The sequence below is a fragment of the Geotrypetes seraphini genome, chromosome 8 (genome assembly GCF_902459505.1).
Source record: "Geotrypetes seraphini chromosome 8, aGeoSer1.1, whole genome shotgun sequence".
NCBI lineage: Eukaryota > Metazoa > Chordata > Amphibia > Gymnophiona > Dermophiidae > Geotrypetes > Geotrypetes seraphini.
The window spans coordinates 154,517,476-154,544,925 of record NC_047091.1 but is presented as its reverse complement, the minus strand read 5'-3'; the positions used below and the strand labels follow the sequence as shown (position 1 = coordinate 154,544,925).

The 27,450-nt window shown below is 46.4% G+C and overlaps 1 protein-coding gene across 1 annotated transcript in view; it reads left to right on the top strand.

Moving 5' to 3' along the window:
- Nucleotides 1-27,450, top strand: part of HIP1R (huntingtin interacting protein 1 related) — a 243,591-nt gene that overhangs the window by 56,271 nt on the left and 159,870 nt on the right. The gene's annotated exons all lie outside the window — the stretch shown is intronic.

Below are 27,450 nucleotides of genomic sequence, written 5' to 3'. Positions count from 1 at the left end.
TGATAAATGTTTCTTTGAAACACAGTGGGGCCAATACTTAACCACAGAGGTCAGTGTTTGAGCAAAATACTGTCTGCCCACAGACATAAACTATCCTTCCCCTCTCTACACGGCATCCTCCACGCAGGTAAACTGGGAAAATCCCTCCTCTCCAAAATCACGGGCCTTTGGAACGATCTCACTGTCCCGCTGCGGAACCTGGGCTCCCTCCAACTATTCCGAAAACAACTGAAAACCTGGCTTTTCTCTAGCATATAACATCTCTTCTCCTGTTTACATCCCCTCTTTTTATATGCTTTTGTAAACCCTTTCTCCCCTCTCTTCCTATATTTTTAAGCTTTGTAAACCGTGTCGAGCTCCACGTCCGTGGAGATGATGCGGTATATAAACTTAAGGCTTAGTTTTAGTTTAGTTTAGTTTAGTCTGTTGAAATGAAACCGGCTATTCAGTGCCAGTTTTTAGATACTGGCTGTTGCCAAATATTTGGTTTCTGTACCAACCTGGAAGTGCTATCCAGTTAATGGCAATATTCAGATTGCTAACAGCCAACTCTGTGGGTGCTTGAGCATCTCCAATACTGAACAAACTCTTTGTGTCCAGGGAGGTCTAGTTTCTATTGCTTTTAATACCCTAATCATTTTGAAAAGTTGGCTACTAATGGCTAGATAAACTTTGTGGTTAGTATTCTGGAGATGGCTGCTAACTGTTGACCTCTGGCTCTGCCCACAGACCATCCCAGCACTTTTCAGCAAACGTCGAGGAGGTCAGCGGACATGTTTAGCAGTACCTGTACTATCTGATTAGCGCATTGAATCTTCTTGCCAACACCTGATTAGTAGGTGCTGATAATTGGGTAAAGTGCATTTGACTATCAGCCCATGTATTTTAAAATCTTCTGTGTATCGCTTGCTTAATAAATACAGTAGAAACCTGCAGTAAGCAGAGGGGATGAGCAGAATCGCCACTGGCAGTTCATTTGTACCGCCAAAATTGTCTTGGTCTGTGACATCAAAGCAAGCTTTTATGCAATGTCCAAGTTGTATGCTACCAGGAAATGGTAGGGCAAGTTTTCTGATAGACAGGACTGGCAAGTTCCTATAGAGAACCACTCTGCTGTGTGAGTCTGTTTTACATCATCAGCTGTGCTATCGCATCTTGGTTACTCGGTTATCCAGAGGTTATATACATCTGCTGCTGGCAGAGGGTTTCTGAGACACGCCAGCGGATGATTTCTCATTCACTTATCCTTGTTGCAGGTCACAGCTGTGCTAGTGACCACACGAGCCTCCTGCATTCATACACCTTGAGCACAATAACCACAATGCTTTTGATATTTCAGGAGTGAATTATTCTGTCCTTCAGTATTCTATTTGGGTTTTTAAAAAACCATTTTGTAATCCAAAAGAATAAGCAAGAAAGAATGTATAGTAAGATGATACTTTATAGCTTCAGTCTGGTTGGCTTTCATTTAAGGAAAATAATCGTGGCCGCTTTGTTTACTATAAAAGAGATTTTAAATAGTCCTGCTGTTCTAAGGCAATGAACATTTTTTGCAGTTTTGGTTTTACACTGTGCAGGTTTGGTTTCCATACAGCCCTTAGAACAGATTGTCCTTTCTCAAACTTCCCCCTCCCTTTTCTCTTGTCTTACTTCAAGAGGTTTCATAAAGAAAACAAACACACTATTTTTTATTTTTTATCTTTATTCATTTTTACATCTTACAAGTGTATCAATAATTGACAATTGAAATTAAATACATCACTTGAATTTCTATCATATTTAACATTAATACATAAAATTTAACTCCTTCCCTCCCACCCCTACCATAACATATACAATCAAATATGTCCTATAAAATATTCTTTTCTACTGATCCAAACATTTAATAAAATTCAGAATCCCCCCCACCCCTTCACTTGTATTGTACTTATAATGGAAAAATGGTATCTATTCATTAAAATAATTTGTCAATGGCCCCCATATCTCTTTAAATTTTTTATAATTCCCTTTTTGTATGGCTATTGTTCTCTCCATATTATAGATGTGACGCAACGATTTCCACCAAAAACTGTAATTATTTGTGGACAAATGTGTGGCGACTCCTGTCATAATCAATAAAAGCTTATTCTTGTTTGATGAAATTTGGCTCTTTGTTCTCATTGACATACCAAATAGAATCGTATCATAATTGACTTGAAGATGGATGGATTGCATCACTGTCTTAACCCCTTGATTTCCGAGCAATTCGTCGCCACTGTGGCCAGAGAAAATTAGTTTTATGGTAGGGTAGGTGCAATAATACTTTAAAAACTACAGTAACCTATTTATTATTCACATTTAGTTGGGAAGACTTGAACCCTTTTTTTCTTGGCATGACAAGGGCTTAATGTTTCGAAATAAAATAGAATTGAAACTTTTTTTCTTTAAAGGAGCCACACTTTAAGGAGTATTAAAGGATGAAAAAAGGTATTCATTTTTGAAATGCTTATTCTGTCTGATTATTAAAAAATACATAGTAGCAGGATTCTTTATTTCAACATCAGTCTTTGTAGGGATAACTTGGTGGTAGCTATCAGTGTTGAGAACACTCCACATAAATGTCTTTTCAAATTGCACTCTGTGTTCTCAAGAAAGGGTGTGCATGAGTGTACACCAAGTCTAGATTACCAGTAACTCACTGCCTGTTTCTTCAAGAAAAGCCATTTTTCCTCAATAAATTAATTATCCTGTCACATGTTTAAGATCAAAATGAAGATGTCTGGAAAGGACAACAAGTTTCCTCTCTGCACAGATTTTATAAATATGAAATGTTTCCAGCAAGTAGATTAATATTGTATATAACAAAGTTCATAACCAGAGCAAGTGCCCAATGTGTCTCAGCATACAACCTGCTTCGGAGGGACTTAATCACGCAAATGTTGATGCTTGAACAAGGATGGCTGATGAAAGCAATAGAGAACTCTTGGTCAAGGGAACCTAGAAAGGAAATATAAAGGGGAAAAAGAGGGGAGAATAAAAGGAATTAACCAATCTACATAGGGAGTGACCTCATGTGCAACTTTCTTCAAATTAGTCTCTTATTTTCTAACCTCTGTTACTCTATCTCTTCTATCTATATACTCCTTTGCTTTCACCCTATGCTGCTTATTAAAATGTTTTAGCACACATTGTGTTGACATTGTAAGTGTAAGTCCTCGCAAAACCTAATATTTGTCAATACGCTAAATTACTGAATGCAAAAAATCATCAAAAAGATAGTCTTAGTGTTGGTATGGTGGGTGTCCGAGCTTCAGGTCCTATCCTGTCGTAATCCTTTTCGGCGTTTTTCTGACACCAGCGTCGCTGTCCGTAATGTTCCGTCATTCTTGTCTAAGATTATGTTCGCCTTTCAAATGAATCAGCTTATGTTCCTGCCGGCCTTTACAGATAGATTTCGGCAGCTGCACCTGTTGGATGTTCGAGTCTTGCTGTGCTACAGGTTATGAATGAGTTCCACCAATCAGACCACTTATTTGTTCTGTTCGGTGGCCCTTCCAGAGGTGCGATGGCCTCTAAGGCAATGGTAGTGTGAAGGCTTAGGGAGGCCGTTTCAGCAGCATATATTTTGATGGCAAAGCCTTCACCCTTGTCCCTGTGAGCTCATTCTACTAGGGCGCTTATAGCGTCCTTGGCTGAGTCTCACTCTTTTTTCTTTGGAAGAAATTTGCTGAGCAGCTGCTTAGCATCAGTTCATACATTTGTCAGGCACTATCGAATGGATGTGGTGGTACGGTCAGTCTCCTCCTATGGAGTGTCAGTCATTTCCGCAGCGTTGGCCCACCCTATCTGAGGACTGATTTGCTATATCCCATGCATCTGGATTCATCTGCTAATGACAAGGAAGGTAAAATTGTCTTACCTGATGATTTTCTTTCCCTTAGTCACAGCAGATGAATCCAGAGCCCCGCCCTGCTGGTGATATCTGTACTTGTTCCTTTTCATTTGTCCGCTGTTGATATTATACAGGGAACCAAATTTACGGTTAGGTAGTCCTGGCTTGTAAAGAAGTGCTGAGGAGGGGGTTAGATTCATATCTGCTCCTTTTCTGCTTGGATTGACAATACTGGGGATCAAGGAGCATGCCATCTGAGGTAATGGATCATAGTTTTGGGGTTCTCTATCTCCGCCTGCTGGTGGATAGACTTAACCCATGTGTCTGGATTCATCTGCTGTGACTAAGGAAAAGGAAATTATCAGGTAAGACATAATTTTATCATTAGCCATAACAACTTAATGTTCTCTCCACTTCAGATATGGTTCCCAATGAGCTACCAGTCTATTCTGACACAAAGTAGTCAATTTATACATCAATTGGATGTAGACAACATGTACCAAATGGTCTTGTGTGGGAATTTCCACTTGCTTCCACTGAGCTGTCAACAGTAGATGGACTTGCTGTAGAATAGAGATCACCGACCGCATATGCTTCCCAGGTAACTCCACTGGTTTAATATGAAGTAAAGTATGCCCCATTGATTTTGGCATAATCTTATGTAAGATCTCCAAGATCAAGGCAAATACTAAAAATTTTGGAGTATGGGATATTCCCACCAAATATGAAGAAGGGTGCCCTTCACTCCACATGCTTGCCAGCAATGATCAGTAACAGTGGTGGACATCAGGGTTTCTCAGTGTGCGGTACGTGTACCCCAGGGGGTACGAGGGCCGCTCATTGGGGGTATGCAGGCTGACTGCCTGCTCCCCACCTGCCCACTCACCCCCTGCCGCCACTCACCCACTACATTTAATTACAGCCCCGCTGGTACCACAACTACGGGAAGGGAAGGGCCAGGCGTGTTGCACATCGCAGGTTCATAAGCCTTCCCCCTGTTGACAATTCTGATGTCGGAGAGGAAATCCGGCCCGACCCACTGTAAGTGGTCTATAAATACTAAGAATAAAAAGTAAAAGAAATAAAAAATCTGCCATACATGAAAATAATAAAGGAGCTGTATTGAGACTTAAAGCTATTTGTTTCCCCTGCTTTGGTCTTTGCATATTTTGAAATCCCTAGTATCTTGTGACATGTAACAGAGCCGCTCTGTGTTCGTGGTTGGGTGTGTTCTGGAAAGGTATAATGTGCATGGCATTCAGCTGTGTTACATTTCACAGACTGCCTGTTTCTTAGTGTACACATGACCCTTTTTCATTGCAAACAGAAAGGGGGGTTGGAGGGGAGAGCGTTTTCTTCCTGCATGAATGGACTCTTCTGTGCATTTTTTTTTTTTTTTTGGATGAGAACTGGAATGGTGCCCCCTTTTGTTTCTGAGATATACTTAGCACCTATTGATATTGTCAACAGATGACTTCAGAGTTTTGGCATTTTCCGCAAAGGGAATATTTGTGAGCCTAGGACTGTGGCAAGAAAGACTTGCTGGGGGTTGCCTACAGGTGGGGCTCAATGTACATTTTACCCATGATGCTCTGTGACTTGTAGTATGTCCATGATCGGATTAGTGTCAGCAGATAAAACCACTGACTGCTGTGCTGTTGGCTTACCGTATTTTCACGCAAATAACACGCACCCGTATAAAACGCGCACACGTGTATAGCGCGCAGAAATCACGATGATAAGCACAAAAACTTTGGTATAACGCGCTCACGATTATACCGCGCATGCTGCCCGACTCTCCGTTCACCCCCCTGACTTCCGTGCACTGCCCCGCCTCTCCGTGCGCTGTCCCGACTCTCCGTTCACCCCCCCTGACTTCCGTGCACTGCCCCGACTTTCCGTGCGCTGTCCCGACTCTCCGTTCACCCCCCCCTGACTTCCGTGCACTGCCCCGCCTCTCCGTGCGCTGTCCCGACTCTCCGTTCACCCCCCCCTGACTTCCGTGCACTGTCCCCCCTTGAAGGTCTGTCCCCATCCTGAAAGCCTGATGCCCCCCCCCGACGTCCGATACATCCCTCCCCCCGAAGGACCGCCGACTCCCCAACAATATCGGGCCAGGAGGGAGCCCAAATCCTCCTGGCCACGGCGACCCCCTAACCCCACCCCGCACTACATTACGGGCAGGAGGGATCCCAGGCCCTCCTGCCCTCGACGCAAACCCCCCTCCCCCCAACGACCGCCCCCCCCAAGAACCTCCGACCGCCCCCCCCAGCCGACCCGCGACCCCCCCTGGCGACCCCCCCCACCCCCCTTCCCCGTACCTTTGGTAGTTGGGCCAGAAGGGAGCCCAAACCCTCCTGGCCACGGCGACCCCCTAACCCCACCCCGCACTACATTACGGGCAGGAGGGATCCCAGGCCCTCCTGCCCTCGACGCAAACCCCCCTCCCCCCCAACGACCGTCCCCCCCCCCAAGAACCTCCGACCGCCCCCCCAGCCGACCCGCGACCCCCCTGGCCGACCCCCACGACCCCCCCACCCCCCTTCCCCGTACCTTTGGAAGTTGGCCGGACAGACGGGAGCCAAACCCGCCTGTCCGGCAGGCAGCCAACGAAGGAATGAGGCCGGATTGGCCCATCCGTCCTAAAGCTCCGCCTACTGGTGGGGCCTAAGGCGCGTGGGCCAATCAGAATAGGCCCTGGAGCCTTAGGTCCCACCTGGGGGCGCGGCCTGAGGCACATGGTCGGGTTGGGCCCATGTGCCTCAGGCCGCGCCCCCAGGTGGGACCTAAGGCTCCAGGGCCTATTCTGATTGGCCCACGCGCCTTAGGCCCCACCAGTAGGCGGAGCTTTAGGACGGATGGGCCAATCCGGCCTCATTCCTTCGTTGGCTGCCTGCCGGACAGGCGGGTTTGGCTCCCGTCTGTCCGGCCAACTTCCAAAGGTGGGGGGGTCGTGGGGGTCGGCCAGGGGGGTCGCGGGTCGGCTGGGGGGGCGGTCGGAGGTTCTTGGGGGGGGGGACGGTCGTTGGGGGGGGAGGGGGGTTTGCGTCGAGGGCAGGAGGGCCTGGGATCCCTCCTGCCCGTAATGTAGTGCGGGGGGGGGTTAGGGGGTCGCCGTGGCCAGGAGGGTTTGGGCTCCCTTCTGGCCCGATATTGTCGGGAAGTCGGCGGTCCTTCGGGGTGGGGGTGCGAGTGGTCCTGCCGGGGGGGGGGGGATGTATCGGACGTCGGGGAGTCGGCCGGGCAAGAGGGCTTGGGCTCCCTCTTGCTCCGATCGTGGATGCGGGTGCGGGTGGGAGCGCGTGCGAGTGGTCGTTCGGGGTGGGGGTGCGACTGGTCCTGCTGGGGGGGTGAATCGGGCGTCGGGCGGGGTGGGAACTATGTTTGAAAACTTTCGTATACCGCGCTCACGCATATAACGCGCGAGGGGTATGCGCGGTAGGTAAAAACGCGTATAACGCGCGCGTTATATGCGTGAAAATACGGTATTTGATATGAGGTATGGAAATCTCTAGGGTTTTGTGTTTGCACTGAAAACTGAGTGACTTGGCAGTTGAACTGTATTTATTAATTTGTATGCATCCTCATATGAGTCATTTGGTGCAGGTGATCATCCAGCAGTGGAATGGACTTGCAGTGCACATGGTGAGAAAAAAATAGTGATAAAATTCAAAGGATAAGCATGGAGTTGTAATGAAGTGAGAGGGAAAGACGGAGATAAACTGATAGCTTGTGGCATTGAATCAGGAATCAAACTGGGCTGACTAGATAGACACTGCCATTCTGTTCTGTTTCTTTGGTAATCAATCTTTTTGCTATGGAATTCATATTTGTTTTTATCCCAGGACAAGCAGGCAGGTATTCTCACTAGTGGGTGATGTCATCCGACAGAGCCCTGATACGGACGTCTCACAAGCATGTCTTGCTTGAAGAAACTTAGAAGTTTCGAGATGCCCGCACCGCGCATGCGCCAGTGCCTTCCCGCCCGATGGTCCGGGCGTGTCTCCTCAGTTCTTTTTCTTCCGCGGAGCTGAGAAGTTTACTTCATTTCTGCGCCCATTGAATTCGATTTTTTGCCTTCTGCATCGCCGCGGATTGAGTTCCTTTTACTCTTGCCGTGTGTTGTTTCTTTCTTTGATTTCTTTTTTCAAAAAAAAAAAAAAAAAATTTTTTCTTCCGACTCTGGGTCGGCCGCGTGGCTTGGGCCCCACGCCTTCGACCTTGCGGCGGAGCTTTTCCGGCCTATGTCCCGGCCGATCACCGGTTTTAAAAAGTGTAGCAAGTGCCAGTGCGTGATTTCGCTCACGGACCCGCATCGACGCTGCCTCCAGTGTCTGGGTCCGGACCACTTTCTGAAATCGTGCCGGCCTTGCTCCACTCTGACAGCGCAAGCGTTTAAGCGTCGCTGTCTTCTGTGGGAGTCCATGTTCAAGATGGAAGCTGCGTTGGATCCTACAGCTTCGACATCGACTGGTGCTTCGACTCCATCTACGAAGCCCTCGGCCTCCCCGGCTGTCTCGAGTCTTCTGAAGCCGGCATCGTTCACACCGGTTTCGACCTCGGCGCCGGTGCCTTCCTCCGTCTCCTCGGACCAGGCGCCGACCCCTACTGTTCCACTGGTGGTGCTCAAAGTGCCGAAGGCTGGCAAGCAGAAGCACTCGGCACCGAAGGAGCGCGGAGACCGTGCGGAAGGGCCCCCTTTTGGTGCGGATCCCTCCATACCGGCTTCGTTGCGGTCTCTTCTGGAGGCTCAGTTTGTGGAACTCATGAACACCATGGGATCCCGGCTGATTGCCTCGATCCAGGGTGACCTCCCAGTTCCGATTCCGAGGGGCGGGCCGCGCCGCTCGACCTTGTTGCTCGGCGAGGAGGAGCGGCGGTCAGTGTCCCGCGCCTCGAGGTCGGCCTCGGGTAGTGCCATGCCCCCCTTGGAGCCTAGTGCCTCGAGGAAGGCCTCCTTTAGTGACATGCCTCCCTTAGAGCCTATTCCCTCGAGGAAAGGTTCCCTTAGTGACTTACCTCCTTTGGAGCCTATTACTCCTCCCCATGAGTCGGTGTGGCGTCCTCCTTCGAGGCCTCCCAGTCCTGGACATAGCCGGAAGCAGGACGAGTTCTTCCGAACCCCCTATCAAGCCTGGGTGGCTTCTGGGGAAGCGACAAATCTTCCGCCTCTCCGATCTACGGCTTCGAGTCCCATCTGCTCTATGGAGGCTTCGGGGGATCAGTATTCTACCAGACGGGCTCGATCCCTATCCAGACATCGTGAGGGGCATCGATCCAGGCACTCTTCGAGGCATTCCTCTTGACACTCGACCGTCTCCTCAGAAGAAATTGCCTCGTATGGGGTACTCTGCTTCGGCTGGGTCTCCTCCTCCGGGACCGGAGTTCGAGGACCCCGAAGTTTTTTACTCACCCTGTTGTTCTTAGGCCTCGGGGGAGCCCGAGGCCTCAACTTCTTCCAGCCCTTCTCGAAGGCCGGCGCTGGCGGACCAACTGTCTTTTTCCTCGTTCCTGAGGCAGATGGCGGATGACCTGGACATTACCCTCGATTCTGGCTCTCGATACTCCAAGGAGTACCTCGATACCATGCATTTGCCTCGTCCTCCAGCCGAGTCCTTACACCTGCTGCTGCACAAGCTCCTCGACCAGACCTTCATGAGGTGTTTTGAGTCTCCTTACTCTATCCCTGCGGTCTCTGGGAAATTGGATGCTCGGTACCGCACGGTGCATCATAAGGGCTTCGAGGGACCTCAGCTTTCACATCAGTCCCTCCTGGTCGAATCCTCGCTCAAGCGGTCCCATCTGGCCCAGGTGTATGCTTCGGTGCCTCCAGGCTGCGAGGGCAGAACCATGGATAAGTTTGGACGACGCATCTATCAGAATTCTATGATGGCGTCCCGAGTTCTGAATTAAAATTTCCATTTTGCCACCTATTTGGAATTTTTTCTTCCTGTGCTTCGGAGGTTTACGCCCTACATCGAATCCCAGGCTTGTTTTGAGTTTGAGGAAGTGGTTGCTTCGCTGTCCCAGCTTCGACTTCAGTTGATGCAATCTTCCTATGATGCCTTCGAGCTCTCGGCCCGGGCGGCGGCCTGCTCTGTGGCGATGCGCCGGTTGGCCTGGTTGCGGACCATTGACATGGACCCGAATCTTCAGGACCGCCTGGCGAACGTCCCGTGTGCTGGGGCAGATCTTTTTGACGAATCCATTGAGACCGTCACGAAGAAACTGTCTGATCATGAAAAGTCCTTTCAGTCCATTCTTCGGCCGAAGCCTAAGCCTCAGCAGTCTCGACCCTCTCGACTGCCTTTAATATATCAACGGCGTTATCAACCAAGGCAAGCGCCGCCTGCGAGGCAACCTGCGAAGCGGCAGCCTCCTCAGAAAGCTCAGCAAAAGCCTCAGCCATCCACTGTCCCTAAGGCTCCTCAGCCTTTTTGACTGTCCCTTCGAGAGCATAAACAGTCTCGTTCTGCCTCCCCCTGTTTTTCCCATCGGGGGGCGGCTCCATCATTTTTGTCATCGATGGGAGGCGATAACAACCGACCTCTGGGTCCTTACTATCATCAGGGAAGGGTACTCTCTTCAATTCCTTCGGGTCCCTCCGGACCACCCTCCAAGAGAGTATCTTTCCAACTTGACTCAGACCGCCCTTCTTCTTCAGGAAGCTCAGGCCTTGCTCCGGCTTCGTGCCGTCGAGCTGGTCCCTGTGGACCAACACAACCGGGGGTTTTACTCCCGGTACTTCCTTGTTCCGAAGAAGATGGGCGACCTGCGACCCATTCTGAACCTAAGGGTCCTCAACAAGTTCTTGGTCAAAGAGAGGTTTCGCATGCTGACCCTAGCTTCTCTTTATCCCCTCCTCGAGCAGAACAACTGGTTGTGCTCTCTGGATCTCAAGGAGGCCTACACTCACATTCCCATTCATCCGGCCTCGCGCAAGTATCTCAGATTTCGGGTGGGACATCTACATCTGCAGTATCGAGTGCTTCCTTTCGGCCTATCCTCGTCTCCCAGAGTCTTCACGAAGTGCCTAGTGGTGGTGGCCAAGGCACTCCGGAGCATTGGTCTTCAGGTTTTTCCCTACCTCGACGACTGGCTCATCAAGGCCCCCTCGGGCCCGGAGGTCATCTCTGCGACCCTGGCCACTGTCTCCTTCCTACAGAGTTTGGACTTCGAGATCAACTTTCCCAAATCTCATCTGCAGCCTACCCAGTCGCTCCCCTTCATCGGGGCGGTCCTGGATACCATCCGTCTCAGAGCATTCCTTCCTCCTCAGCGCATGGAGGCTATTCTTCATCTCTGCCAGTCTGTGTCTTCTCACCAGTCCATCTCAGCGAGACACATGATGGTCCTCCTGGGGCACATGGCCTCTACAGTTCATGTGACGCCGTTTGCCAGACTCCATCTAAGAATCCCGCAGTGGACCCTGGCATCTCAATGGACTCAGGTGTCAGATCCATTGTCTCGACACATCCTCATCACTCCTGCTCTTCGGCAGTCTCTACTTTGGTGGATGACCTCTTCGAATCTATCCAGAGGTTTGCTGTTTCACACTCCTCCCACCAGAAGGTTCTCACGACCGATTCCTCGACCTATGCCTGGGGAGCTCATCTGGATGGTCTTCGCACTCAGGGATTCTGGACCAGTGCGGACCGACTCCATCAAATCAATCATCTGGAGCTCAGAGCCATCTTCAATGCTCTTCAAGCGTTTCAACATCTGCTTCACGACATGGTGGTCCTCATTCGCACAGACAATCAGGTCGCCATGTATTATGTCAACAAGCAGGGGGGCACGGGCTCGGCCTCCCTCTGCCAGGAAGCTCTCAAAGTCTGGGATTGGGCGGTTCGCCACAATGCCTTCCTCAAGGCGGTCTACATTCAGGGGAAGGACAATGTCTTGGCAGACAACTTGAGTCGTCTACTCCAGCCTCACGAATTGACTCTCCATTCCAACCCCCTTCATCAGATCTTTGCACAGTGGGGGACGCCTCAGATAGACCTCTTTGCGGCTCCCCACAACTTCAAACTGCCTCAGTTTTGCTCCAGGATTTACACTCCTCATCGCCTCGAGGCGGATGCCTTCCTGCTGGATTGGGGGAATCGCTTTCTGTATGCGTTTCCTCCATTTCCTCTCGTTCAAAAGACTCTGGTCAAGCTGAAGTCCGACCATGCCACCATGATTCTGATAGCTCCTCGGTGGCCCAGGCAACCTTGGTTCTCCCTTCTACTTCAACTCAGCAGCAGGGAGCCGGTCCTTCTTCCAGTGTTCCTTCACTGCTTACTCAACATCAAGGATCACTGCTTCATCCCAACCTGCACTCTCTCCACCTGACAGCTTGGTTCCTCTCAACATAACCCGTCACCAGTTTTCCTGGCGGTGAGGGATGTCTTGGAGGCTTCCAGGAAGCCTGCTACTCGTCAATGCTACTCCCAAAAATGGACTAGATTTTCTTCATGATGTATTTCCAACTCTACGGAGCCTCGGCGAGCCTCTCTATCCTCTGTGTTGGACTATCTTCTACACCTGTCTCAGTCTGGTCTCAAGTCAACCTCTATATGAGTCCACCTGAGTGCGATTGCGGCTTTCCATCAGCCTCTAAAGGGGAAACCTCTCTCTGCTCATCCTGTGGTTTCCAGATTTATGAAAGGACTTTTTCATGTCAATCCTCCTCTCAAACCGCCTCCAGTGGTTTGGGATCTCAATGTTGTCCTTTCTCGGCTTATGAAACCTCCTTTTGAGCCTCTCAACAAGGCTCCTCTCAAGTTTCTCACTTGGAAAGTGGTTTTCCTAGTGGCCCTCACTTCTGCTCGCAGGGTCAGTGAGCTTCAGGCCTTGGTGACGGACCCGCCTTTCACAGTATTCCATCATGACAAGGTGGTCCTCCGCACTCATCCTAAATTCCTGCCTAAAGTGGTTTCTGAATTTCATCTCAACCAATCCATTGTACTTCCATTGTTTTTCCCAAAGCCTCATTCTCATCCTGGAGAATCAGCTCTTCACACTCTGGACTGTAAACGTGCTTTGGCTTTCTACCTGGATTGTACCAAATCACACAGAACTGCTCCTCAACTATTCGTCTCCTTTGATCCAAACAAGTTGGGACGCCCTGTCTCGAAGCGCACCATCTCCAACTGGTTGGCGGCTTGTATCTCTTTCTGCTATGCCCAGGCTGGATTACCCCTTCCCTGTAAGGTCACAGGCCATAGGGTCAGAGCGATGGCAGCCTCTGTAGCCTTCCTCCGATCGACACCGATTGAGGAGATTTGTAAGGCTGCCACTTGGTCCTCGGTTCATACATTCACCTCTCATTATTGTCTGGATACTTTCTCCAGAAGGGATGGACAGTTTGGCCAAACAGTGTTACAAAATTTATTCTCCTAAGTTGCCAACTCTCCCACCATCCCATTGAGGTTAGCTTGGAGGTCACCCACTAGTGAGAATACTTGCCTGCTTGTCCTGGGATAAAGCAATGTTACTTACCGTAAAAGTTGTTATCCAGGGACAGCAGGCAGCTATTCTCACGTCCCATCCACCTCCCCTGGGTTGGCTTCTCTGCTAGCTACCTGAACTGAGGAGACACGCCTGGACCATCGGGCAGGAAGGCACTGGCGCATGCGTGGTGCGGGCATCTCGAAACTTCTAAGTTTCTTCAAGCAAGACATGCTTGTGAGACGTCCGTATCGGGGCTCTGTCGGATGACATCACCCACTAGTGAGAATAGCTGCCTGCTGTCCCTGGATAACAACTGTTACGGTAAGTAACATTGCTTACTGTACAGTATATTAATCCAAGGCCTGCTATTTCAACAAAAGACTTAACAACCAGTATATTAAGAGCATGGACTTTCCTGAATTTATTTTTTCATTGTGCTAGATGTGGTAAATCAAGTGCATTCAATAAGTAAATAATATTCAAGAACACGACCCTAAAATGTGCTTTGATCCAGCAATTTTCTCTTGCTGCTTTTGAATTTTCAGCTCAGAACAAAAGCCTGTCTAGCCACAGTACCATGACCCTCCCCTCTCACATAACCCTATCATTGCTGTAACATTCCTTGGCCACATGCCATGAATCATGGCTCCCTCCAAAACACAATATCCTGAATCTGGCCAGTAGGTGTCCTCGTTGAACTACATACTGGTGCAGTGAACCTTCCCTCTACAGCAGTGGTCTCAAACTCGTGGCCCAGGGGCCACATACGGCCGGCCAGGTACTATTTTGAGGCCCTCAGTATGTTTATCATAATCACAAAATTAAAATTAAACAGTTTATCCCAGGACAAGCAGGCAGCCTATTCTCACATATGGGTAACGTCATCGATGGAGCCCGGATACGGACGCCTCACAAGCAGACTTGCTTGAAGAAACTCAAAGTTTCGAGTCGCCCGCACCGCGCATGCGTGAGTGCCTTCCTGCCCAGCGTAGGGTGCGTCTCCTCAGTTCTCAATTTTCCGCGGAGCCGAGAAGTCCGTCTTTGACTCTCTGCGTTAACTTCGTTACTTGTGCCTTCTCTGAACCGCGGTTTGTCACTTTTTTCCTCACGAATTGCTGTTCTTTTATTTATTTTATTTTCAGTTAAAAAAAAAAATAAAAATTTTTTTCCTCTTCCGTCCGTTTTCCGGGACAGGCCGCTCGGCCGCAGCCTGAGAGCTTCGATCTTGTGGCGACTATTTTCACTTCTATGTCCCGGCCTGTCACGGGCTTCAAGAAGTGTAGCGAGTGCCAGCGCGCGATCTCTCATACGGACCCACACCGTCGCTGCCGAAATATCATCCTAGATCGTGCAAGCACTGTGCTATGCTTCAGCCTCAAGCTTTCAAGCGTCGTTGTATTTTGGTGGACAAGCTCATCGAGATGGAATCTTCTACTGATCCCTCGACTTCAAAGAAGGCCTCGGCCTCGACTCCTACCGAGGATCCTCCTGCTTCTACTACTTCCACCTTGAGCCTCATCAGACCTTCGTCGTTTGCTCTTTCTTCGAAGATATCTGCTGTATCTTTCCCTGTTTCCTCAGGTCAGATAGCTCAGCAGTTAGTTCCAGCAGTAGTGATTAAGGTGCCTAAGACTTCCAAGTCGAAGCACACTCACACTATCTCGAAGGAACCTCCAGCCAAGGCAGGTGGTCCGGTTTCAGACGCAGATCCATCCTTGCCAGCTTCTTTCCAGACCACGTTGGAGAAGCAATTCATTCAGTTCCTTACTAATATGGGACCGAAGCTTCTTCCTCTCATCCAGCCTGGGCATTCAGCAGTCTCCTGCAAGGTCGAGCCGCTTCCACTGCCTAAGGCTGACCTTACACACTCTTTGCAGGGATCAGAGTCTCTGCGAGTGTCTGGTCTGGCATCAGTGCACGTGCAGCAAGGAGTAGATTCTTTGCAAGTGCCTCGGAAGGAATCCTAATACTCTATACAAGGAGCAGAGTTTTTGGGAGTACATCGAGGTTCCTCCACTAAGCCTCTGGAGCTTCGATCTACAGCCTCCAGTCCAATACATTCATTGATACCATCGGCTGCTTTCATCTCCGAGGCGAAGTCTCGGAGATCTTCAAGATCTGCTTCCAGGCACAGTTCTCATCGATAATCGAGGCCTTCATCGAGGCATCCTTCCAGGCATAGTTCTTCTGCTAAAGAAAGACCTTCCTCCACTAAGCATCAATCTACTCCAACTTCAACTAGACAACCGACTCCTCGTTCGAGGTCTCCAATGCCAGACCTCGAGGATGTCCCGGTTTTGATTGCCTCGTCCAAGTCACCATATTCCTTTGAGGCCTTTTTTCCTGCCGAAGCTTCATCTTCAACCCAGGCTGCTTCGACGTCCTCAAGTCCTTTTCGAGGCAAAGCATTAGCAGATCAGCTATCTTTCTCATCTTTTCTTCGTCAGATGGCTGTGGACTTGGATCTTCACTTAGATACTGGCTCCAAATACTTTAAGGAGTATCTAGAAGTCATGCATCTCCCTCAACCTCCGGCAGTCTCTTAAGCTTCCACTTCATAAGCTTTTGAATCAGACTTTTGGTCGATGCATGGAAACACCTTTTTCCATACCAGCTATTCCAGGAAAATTGGACTCTTGGTATAAAACTATGCATCGCAAAGAGTTTGACAACTCACAGTTATCTCATCAATCCCTGCTTGTTGAGTCCTCCTTGAAGAGGTCCCATCCTTCCAAGGTTTATGCCACTGTTCCTCCTGGAAGGGAAGGGAAAACTATGGACAAATTCAGACGTCGCATCTATCAAAATGCCATGATGTCCTCTAAAGTCCTCAATTATAATTTTCAATTCATTACTTATTTTGAATTCCTTATTTCGCTAGTGCCAAAGTTTTTGACTTATCTGGATACTCAAAAGCATTTTGAATTTCAAGAAGTGCTGGCTTCTTTATCCCAACTCAGATTACATCTCCTGCAGTCATCTTACGATGCCTTCGAGTTGTCTGACCGGGCAGCTGCTTGTTCTGTGGCTATGCGTCGTCTTGCTTGGCTTCGTACCATTGACATGGACCCTAATCTTCAAGACCGCTTGACTAATATACCTTGTGAGGGCAATGACCTCTTAGATGAAAGAAATTGTCTGACAATGAAAAATCCTTTGCTTCTATTGTCAGACCCAAGCCAAAGCCAGCTCCTGCAAAACCTGCACGCCCTGCTCCTATCTATCAGTGGCGTTTTACTCTGAGGACGGCTCCATATAATCGACCTCCTCTAAAGAAACAGCAGCCTCAGAAACAACAGAAACCTCAACCTTCTGCTGCACCTAAGGCTACTCAGCCTTTTTGACTGTTTAAAACAGAGCATAACCTCCACTGTTCTGACTCTGTCTCATTTTCCCCCATAGGAGGTCATCTCCATCATTTTTACCACCGATGGACGATAATTACATCCGACCTCTGGGTACTTTCCATCATCAGGGAAGGATACTCTCTTCATTTCTCTCAGATTCCACCAGAGCTTCATCCAAGAGAGTATCCTTCCAATCCATCCCAGACCGCCCTTCTTCTTCATGAAGCTCAAGCTCTGCTTCGTCTCCATACCATCAAACCAGTTCCCTTGGAACAGCAAAACAGGGGGTTTTACTCCTGTTACTTCCTTGCTCCGAAGAAGATGGGCGATCTGTGACCTATTCTGGATTTCGGGGCTCTCAACAAATTCCTGGTCAAAGAAAAGTTTCGAATGTTGTCCCTGGCATCCCTTTACCCCCTTCTCGAGCAGAATGACTGATTATGCTCTCTGGATCTCAAGGAGGCCTATACTCATATCCCGATTCATCCGGCCTCCCGTCAGTACCTCAGATTTCGGGTGGGAAATCTGCATTTTCAATACAGAGTACTACCCTTCAGCCTGGCATCATCTCCCAGAGTGTTCACCAAGTGCCTGGTAGTAGTAGCAGCAGCTCTAAAGAATCATGGTCTTCAGGTATTTCCCTACCTAGACGACTGGCTCATCAAAGATTCCACATCTGAAGGGGTTATTGTAGCGACCCAACAGACTACCTGGTTCCTACAAAGTCTGGGATTCGAAATCAACTTTCCCAAATCTCAACTTCAGCCCTCACAGAATCTACAGTTCATTGAAGCTGTTCTGGACACTGTCCAACTCAGAGCATTCCTTCCACAACAACATCTGGAAGCTCTTAAGAACATAAGAAGTTGCCTCCGCTGAGGCAGACCAGAGGTCCATCTCGCCCAGCGGTCCGCTCCCGCGGCGGCCCATCAGGCCCATTGCCTGAGCAATGGTCCCAGACTATCCCTATAACCTACCGCTACTCTTATCTGTACCCTTCAATTCCTTTATCCTCTAGGAACCTATCCAAACCTTCTTTGAAGCCTTGTAACGTGCTCCGGCCTATCACAGCCTCCGGAAGCGCGTTCCATGTGTCTTCTTCAACTCTTTCATACAGTGTCTTCCTGCCTTTCCATCTCAGCAAGACACATAATGGTACTTCTGGGTCACATGGCCTCCACAGTACATGTGACTCCTTTTGCCAGACTTCACCTCAGAATTCCTCAGTGGACCCTGGCATCTCAATGGACGCAAGTTTGCAACTCTCCTTCTGAACACAGTAAAGTCACAGCCCATAAGGTTAGAGCTATGGCAGCTTCAGTAGCTTTCCTTAGATCTACACCTATTGAGGAAATTTGTAAAGCTACTACTTGGTCTTCGGTTCATACCTTCACTTCTCACTATTGTCTGGACACTTTCTCCAGACGGGATGGACAGTTTTGCCAAACAGTATTTCAAAATTTATTCTTCTAAATTGCCAACACTCGCACCATCCCATTCTGGTTAGCTTGGAGGTCAGCCATATGTGAGAATAGGCTGCCTGCTTGTCCTGGGATAAAGCACAGTTACTTACCGTAACAGGTGTTATCCAGGTACAGCAGGCAGCTATTCTCACAACCCACCCACCTCCCCTGGTTGGCTTCTCTGCTATATATATCTGAACTGAGGAGACCCCCCCTATGCTGGGCGGGAAGGCACTCACGCATGCGCAGTGTGGGTGCCTCGAAACTTTAAGTTTCTTTAAGCAAGTCTGCTTGTGAGGTGTCTGCATCCGGGCTCCGTTGATGACGTCACCCATATGTGAGAATAGCTGCCTGCTGTCCCTGGATAACACCTGTTACGGTAAGTAACTGTGCTTTCTTGATCATATGTCTCTATATGTCTCTTTAGCTCTAAATTACAATATTATTATTAAAACCTAGCCAAAAGGAAAGATTTATAAACTATAAAGAGTTTTACCTCATGCAAAATTGTAATTTCTTTAATAAGACATTAACTATATTTTCTGAGGCCCTCCAAGTACCTACACATCCAAAATGTGGCCTTGGAAAGGGTTTGAGTTTGAGACCACTGCTCTACAGCTTTCCAATACCCCACCTGATTAGGGACTAGAGAATGACACAGGAACAAATTTCTCCCCGTCCACGTGGGTTTTGTCGCTGTCCCTGCCCCATTTCTGTAAGCACAGTCTTAACTGCACAAGCCTCAAATACTTATGATTTTAAAGTGTTTGAGGCTTGTGCAGATGAGGATAGAGCTTGCTGGGATGGGACAGGAAAATAAGTTCCTGCGGGGATGGAAAAATTTGTCCCTGTGTCATTCTTTATTAGGGCAAGACAACAAAAAGCAAAAGACTCAATATTCCACAGTGAAAGCAATCCAAGCAATGAGAACAAAAAAAACTGTGGATGTAGCTGAAAGATGATTTATTAGTCACTCTTCACAATAAAAACGTATGAATACAAATATAAATCCAAGTTTATAGTCTTCACATAATTGTCCTACCGGACCTTACATGGTCCGTGTTTCGGTGAACACACCTTCCTCAGGGATCCTAAAAAAAAATGGGTGTGTGATGATATGAATGAGAGATTCTGAAATGAATTATACCATGAAAGTGTCTGTGGTGCCAACCTTGTGCATGCAAATTAATGGCTAACTTTGATTGAGATGTGAAAGAGTTGTCAAATGTATGCATGCTGTTTAAAGTGCCAAATCGGCAAAAGATATGGGAGGATGAAGGATATGAGGATATGGATAGATCTAAAGTCAGTCAATGAAAAATGAGAGACCGGAATTCCATGGTGCATAATGTGCACACTACAAATATTAAAAGCAAGCACTGGTGATTATCATGATATGGCAGTTAAGACATATTAAGAATAACAATCTACATATTGGTTGGTGTAGGAATCAGAGATAAAAATGTAGATTAAAAACAGTGTTTGTGTCTTTTTTCGTTACGGCGGAGTATCCAAGAGATCATCTTAGTATTGCTGCTTTCGCACACAGGCTGAGTTGGGGTTTTTTTTTGTTTGTTTGCGGTTTTATCTGATACCTTATCCACCTGGGACCCTTGATGAAGGTGTGTTTACCGAAACACGGACTGTGTCGAGTCCTTTGGTTTGGTTCAAGGTGGTAACATTAACCGCATTCAAGATTTTGGTTTAATAAATTTGGCCTTCTTCTTTGTACAGCTGTCTGCAGTTTTCTTTGTTTTTGATTGAGCTGTAGGTAAAATAGGTCATACAGGAAACAAATCATATATAAGGAAATGGAATACATAAACACATAATAAGCTCATGAACAATTTCAAAAGTATAATAACTATACACTCATTGAACTAATCATATGTGACCAAAAAGTAATACATAAACACATCATAAACAATTTCTAAAATATGAAAACTATTCATTCATGAGAAACACTTTAAACAATGAATAATAATTTTAAGATGAGTCAATTTTGGCAACAAAAGGCCCCAGGCTTAAAACAATTGGAATGAGACAATCATGGCAACAAATACTATGTTTGTTTGAGTCATTGGCTGACTTTGGATCTATCCATATCCTCATATCCTTCATCCTCCCATGTCTTTTGCAGATTTTGTTTTAGCCACTTTAAACAGCATGCATACATTTATTTGGCACTTCTTTCACATCTCGATCAAGGTTAGCCATTCATTAGCATGCACAAGGTTGGCACCACAGTCACTTTCATGCTATAATTCATTTCAGAATCTCTCATTCATATCATCACACATCCATTTCTTTTAGGACCAATGAGGAAGGCATGTTCACCGAAACACAGACCTTGTAGGGTCCAGTAGGACAATTTATGGGTGGACTATATTTATATTTGCATTTATATGTTTTTATTGTGAAGAGTAACTAATAAATCATTTTTCAGAACATCTACATCCACAGTTTTTTTTGTTCTCATCGTTTGAATTGCTTTCACTGTGGAATATTGGGTCTTCTTTTGCTTTTTGTTGTGTTGTACTTCTTTGGTTGACCCACCATGACCTTTTCAGCATGGGACCATATTTTAAGTTTCCCAGAGGATCATCTTAGAAACTTATTACAAGATGTACCACCCATTGAAGAAGACGAGTTGACAGCACCCCCCTTGAGAATTGGAAAGATATCATCTCACTTAACAAAGAAATAATTAGGATGAACTTCCATTATACATTCTTGTTAGAATATTTCAGGAGGCAAATGATCCCTCATGGCCTATGCATTATGAAAAGACCAACGATGTTCAGTGATGATCAGAATTTTTTGGATTCTCACCAAATGTTCTTTAGACCTGATGATCTTACTAATAGAAACTTCAAAACAAAAATCAGATAACATTACAAGTAAATTAGAAGAAAAACTAGAACAGGTCAAGAATGAAGACAAGAACTTCAAAGAAATAATACAGGATGTGAACCTCAAAATGGTAGAATACAAAAAGGACCTCAAACACCCAGACACTTTCAACCAGTCAGTGTCTCTACTGGGGGTATGAATATTATAAGTCCAAAAAACCTTGTTAGACTTTATCTTTCACTATTTATTACTTTTCATAAACGTTATTAGAGTAATAATGTAACTCCACATTAAACAAGTGCTTTCATTTCTTGCAGAATGTGGATTTGAGATAATATATACAAACCATTAAGTGATCTCCCCCCATCCCAATTAATATGCAGTACCATAAAATATAAACAAAAAAATACATTAGGACTTTAGACTATATTTTCAGGACACGACATTAGTGAACCGCCTTACTGTCAAATCATAGTGACTCCCTACGAAGATAGCTGTGATTTAAATTTTTTACAGCAATGCTTCCAAATCTGAGCCCATCAGATCTTCAGGGATGCACAATGCATATTCATCAAGTATGTTTGAATGAATTAAAGTACAGAACTATACAAATAAGTACCAAGAGATGCAGCTTAACCTGGTCTTTTACATCAAATATCTTAAACTCCCTTCAAACCAGATCTGGTTGAAGTTCTCAAGAGATGAATTACAGAGTCCTTTTGTTGCTGTTCTTCTCTCCCCCCCCCCATTAGAGGGATGTTAATTATTTTAATCAATGCATAAGATGTCCAGCAGAGTAAGAATGACAATAGGAAACTGACATTTCTAAACTAGAAAAAATGCTTTTGAGCAGTCAGACAGATGCTCCAGTTTTAAAGTTTTGCTCAGAGATAGCATGATAACTTGAGATTGTCAAGAATCATTACTGTGCGCCGACCTCATTTATCCCATACAGGAACACACAAGAGATCCATTCAGGGGTTGTTTAACATGCTTTGCCTTTAATACATTGGTCCCTTGTGCCATTGATTCATTGGAATTCCTAAGACCTAGTGCTAAAGAATAATTTATAAATTAATGAGGGTGTCTCTTTTTTAAGAGGAGGGATTATTCTTTGGGCAACTAGACCAGTGTTTCTCAAATAGGTCCCAGCGTACACCCCCTTCCCCTTGCCAGTCTGGGTATTTACAGTGAACTTGCATAAGGGAGATTTTCATGCACTGCCTCTGAGATTTTCATGCACTGGAATCAGACTGGAAAGGGGGGTACTCTGGAACCTACTTGAATAAAACTGAACTGGGGTAGGGATTTTCACAAGCCCGGTACTCATGATCTGATCTTCTGAGTATCCAAAGCAAACGTTCATCAGCCATACTTAACTGAATTTTAGTTTAGGACAGTGTTCTTCAATTTTTTTGCACCTATGGACCAGCAGAAATAAAAGAATTATTTTGCGGATCAGCACTGGTCTGCCGGTTGAAGAACACTGGTGTAGACTCAAATGCCACTAGTAAACTACCATAGGAAATGAGAATGTATAACTTTTCCTATTAGGAGGCTACAAATAAATTTTTTTTTAAAGCAATTTTCCAAACATGCCACAAATGGCGTAAAATTCAGCAAATTTTGAATAAAATCTAAGTACTGATTGGTCACAAGAAAATTAAATGTTGTTTTGATCGGATGTCCATTTTGGGGTTAGAAAAAAAGTACAAGTTTTCTACTTTTTTTTTTTTTTTTACCTTTTGCATTAGTCTTTCATTACTAAAATAGTAGTCCTAAGACTCACTGAAGGCTTGACAAACCTCAAACAGAATCGTGAAGAATGTTTTTTTATGAAATAAAAGAACAGAGAGAAAAAAAACCCTATCCTTCCCACCCCGAGTACTAAATATAATATATAACTGCCAATCAGTGCTGCCACCAGACCGGTCCATTCACCAGTCCAAGGAGTCTCCAGCCCTGAGAAGTGCAATTGAGTAACAAAGATCCGCTTCTCCTCTTCAGCCTACCTGAAAGCTTGGGAAGTCACATCTCCTGCTCCTTCCACAGACAGCCCAAGGAAGACCGGGAAAAGAGTGTAAGCCAGAGCAGCGGTAACTTTCTGTGCGCCCACAGCAGCTGTCTTCGAACAGTACAGTCGGCAGACTCACCACATGGTGCCCACTTCGCGTGCCTTCTTTTCGAGGTGTGCGCCTTTGACCCAAAATTACCCATCAGCCACCACGCCAGGTTCACACGAACTCCCCATTAGCAGCCCCAGTGCTGCCTGGAAATGTTAGCAGACAACTGCACTGATGTTTTCACCTAAGTAGTCCGCGAAGCGTTTACGGTAAGCTGCCTTTTTTCCTCAGCGCTTGCAGAGGACACTAATCCTTCACGGACCAGCAGGAAGTTTTTGCGGACCGGCACTGGTCTGCGGACCAGCGGTTGAAGAACACTGGTCTAGGGCACTGGTTCCCAAACTTGGTCCAGAAGGCACCCCAGCCAGTTGGGCTTTCAGGATATCCCCAGTAAATATGCATGAGAGAGATTTGAATGGAGGCAGTGCATGCATATCTCTTATGAATATTCATAGTGGATATCCTGAACTAAGTTTGTTTGGATGTTTTAAGCTCTCTTGGAAACTAGTTCTGGTTGAGGGGCTAGAGAACTGACTTGGGGAACTGCGGGAGTAAACAGCCCATTTCAGAGCTGCTAGTTGACCTTTAAAGAGAGCCTGCAAATCAGGAAGTCACAATTTGTATATATTGTCCCTGCGGATAACAATCCTGTGTCATCTGTCTCAACCTTGGTCCTTCTACACTAGCATTCTTCAATGCAAGGCTTGAGGGTCAGTGGTTGTGCCCATTCATACTCTGAATCAACCCTTTCTCCTTAAAGAATGACATGGAGATGGTTTTCCGTGGTTATCCACGGGGAAGAGAATGGAACGGTGATGAATTCTGTTACGGTGTCATTCTCTTGGTGGTGTCTTATGGAAGTAATAAATAAACAGCAGTAGAAATTCTTTTCTTGATGTTGAATTCCAGTTTTCTCATTCTGTTTTTTATAACTTCTGCCCTTCTCATGCATGGTCATGTTTGTATGGTGAAGCCTAGAAATTGCTAGCTATTGCCCCATTTCTTTTTTTTTTTTTTTAGTTCAAAATTTTTATTGAAAACTTTTATAATACAAACACAAAGCAGAATAAAATCAATACAGCAAGGCTGCCATTTGTAATTAGAACCAAATAACTGTTTTCTCATACGATGGCAGCAACATAAGTAGAACTGCATCAACAAGAGAACCAGGAAGAAAATATGAGAAGAGCAAAAAGGAGAAGAGAAAAGAAATGGGGAAAAAGTACATACTAACATCATGACAATACATATGCAAAAGAAAAGATAGTTGTCAGGAATGTAATTGTGACTGTATAAAATTATCAAGAAATAACCATGGTGATACTACGACGGAAGTATAGAAGGAGAGTCTGGAGGTTCTGGAGAGATGAAGTTTTTCAGTAGCATAATGTTCATATTTACGATAAAGACTTAATGAGTAACACCAGAAGGTATAGTCCAACAAGGATGTTGATTTCCAGTTTTTAAGAATATGCATGAGGGCAATAACAAACATAGTATCTATTAGTTTCGCCGGACAGTCAGAGTTTACTGTCTGGTGACAGTAAAGAGAGAACAAATTGGAGAACAAAATTAAAAGAATACAAAAAACTTATAACTTCCAAACCTACTAACTTCTACGCACTAAAAATCGGCTCCCCTTACCCCGACATCAAAAATCTTTTCAAAATAGTCAACAACCTTTATGACATTCAGACCCTAACCCGTCCTACCTCAGAATTCCCTCCACCGGCCAATGCCCTAGCTGAGTTTTTCAACAGCAAAATCTCCAATCTGAGATCCTCCCTATTGGGCGTCACAGCTAACCATCTGAACTACCCAGTTGCTCAGCCCTTTGACGAACTTAGAGCGGATCTTCTCTGGAACAACTTTACAATCCCAACCTGGCAACAATTCTGCTCGCTCTATTCAAAATACGCCAATTCTCACTGCAAACTAGACTGTTGCCCACCTAACGTAATGAAAGTTTCCCTGGTCACCTTCAAAGCCAAGTTACATACTTGGCTCTCTTCCCTTTTACAATTGGGCACTTTTCCTGAGGACCTAGGCCAGATCCTAATCACCCCGATTGTAAAAAACCCCAAAGAACCCATCAACCTAACATCAAATTACAGACCCATTGCGAACATCCCCTTCTTTGCAAAGTTAATGGAAGGTCTGGTCAACCAAGACTTAGTATCCTATCTGGACAAATTTAACATTCTAAATGACAACCAGTCAGGGTTCCGACCCGGTCATAGCACCAAAACTATTATTGCCTCTCTACTAGACTCCCTCCATTCCCTGTTCAGCAAGGGCACAAGTGCACTAGTCCTTCAGTTCAACTTAAGTAATGCCTTCGACTTAGTTGATCATACCATCCTCTTAGACCAGGGGTGCCCACACTTTTTGGGCTTCCGAGCTACTTTTAAAATTACCAAGTCAAAATGATCTACCAATAATGAAATTTTTTTTTTAAAAACCCCACAAAGCACACTGAAAGGCAGAGAAAATATTAATTATCATTCATATTCCGGGGTTTTTTCAAAGATGTCACGGCAGATGACTCTATGCAATGTCACCTCAGTAACAACCATACAAAAATAGACAAATATACTCCCTCCCTTTTTACTGAACCACACTAGCAGTTTTTAGCACAGGGAGTTGCGCTGAATGCCCCACGCTGCTCTCAATGCTCATAGGTTCCCTGCGCTAAAAAACGCTATTGTGGTTTAGTAAAAGGGAGCCATAGTGCAAAATATAGACAGCAGATATAAATTCTCAAAAAGGACACATTTTGATCACTAAACTGAAAATAAAATCATTTTTCCTACCTTTGTTGTTTGGTGATTTCATGAGTCTCTGGTTGCACTTTCTTCTTCTGACTGTGCATCCAATCTTTCTTCCCTTCTTTCAGCCTCCTGTATGTTTCCTTTTCTCCAGACCTCATTCTCTTCCCCAACTTTTTCTTTCTGTTTCCTTGCCTCCCTTTCTTTCTGTCTCCCTGTTCCCCCTTCTTTCTGTCTTCCTGCCTGCCCCCTTTCTTTCCTTCTCCCTCCCCTCCCCCTCAAGCCACTCGGTTTGCCGCCATCAGGGAACAGCCCCCAAGCCACCGCCGCCCCATGCTCTCCTTCAAAAGCGTTGTGCTGACCAGCATTCTGCTCCCCGACGTCAATTATGACATAGGAGAGGAAGTTCTGGGCCAACAAGGCATTTCTCCCCATTCCATCCAGCCTGAGCCCCATCTCTCCTTGATCCAGCATTTCCCTTCTATGTCTGTCAGAATTACCATTCCACCTATTTTCCAGCATCACCCTTCTTTGTGTCCATCTCACCTATATCCCTATCTCACCACTTTTTCAGAATCTTCATTTGTCTCTGTCCTTGTCTTTACCCCATGTTCACCATTTGCCCTTTCAATGTCTTTATCTCCCTCCCCCCATTTTCAGCATTACTTCTATGTCTCTATTTCACCTCCTCTTCATGTCCCCTCTGTATCTCTATTCTTATTCAGTAGGTCCTGCTTACCCTTTCTCTTCTTTGTGTCACTCTCTCCATTTTTAGCTTTCTGCCCTTTTCTTGTAGCCAGAATTTTTCCACCCTCCCTCCACTCCGGCCCAACCCGGTATGAAATATTTCCTTTTGTTTCCCTCCCCTCTCTCTTCTCCTCCCTCACCCATGAGTCCTGCATCTGGCCCTCTCCCTTCCACCTGCATCCAGCCACACACCCTGCCCTGCGGCCCTCTTCAGCAACGGTGATCAAGGCAGGCTGCTGACATCGAGGCCTTCCCTCTGCGAGTCCCGCTTTTGTAGAAAAAGGAAGTTGAAACAAGCGGGACTTGCAGAGGGTAGGCCTCGACGTCAGAAGCTTGCGTCGATCGATGCTGCTGAGTTGCCGAAGAGAGCTGCGGAGCAGGGGGTGTGGCCGGATGCAAATAGAAGGGAGAGGACCAGATAGGAAGGCTGTAGAAGCTCTGGAGCATGATACCGACCCCAGCCAGGCTGATTTCTTTTTCAGGCTGCTGCCACCGCCGCCCCCTCCCCCCCACCGAAATGACAAAAAACAGACTAAACTGGATGGCCGGCGTTGTCAGCTGATCAGCCGGTAGATCGGGACGGCAACACGAGTCTATCATGGGATGGGCTCCGCGATCGACTCATGTTGCCTTCCCGATCTACCGGTCGATTGCGATCGACGAATTGGGCACCCCTGTCTTAGACTGTTTGGAGTCAATCGGTCTCTCAAGCAATGTTTTAAAATGGTTCCAGGGTTTCCTAAGTAAAAGATCATACCAAGTTTACTGTGACAATACACATTCCTTCAGCTGGGTAAACGCTTGTGGAGTCCCGCAGGGCTCTCCCCTGTCCCCCACTCT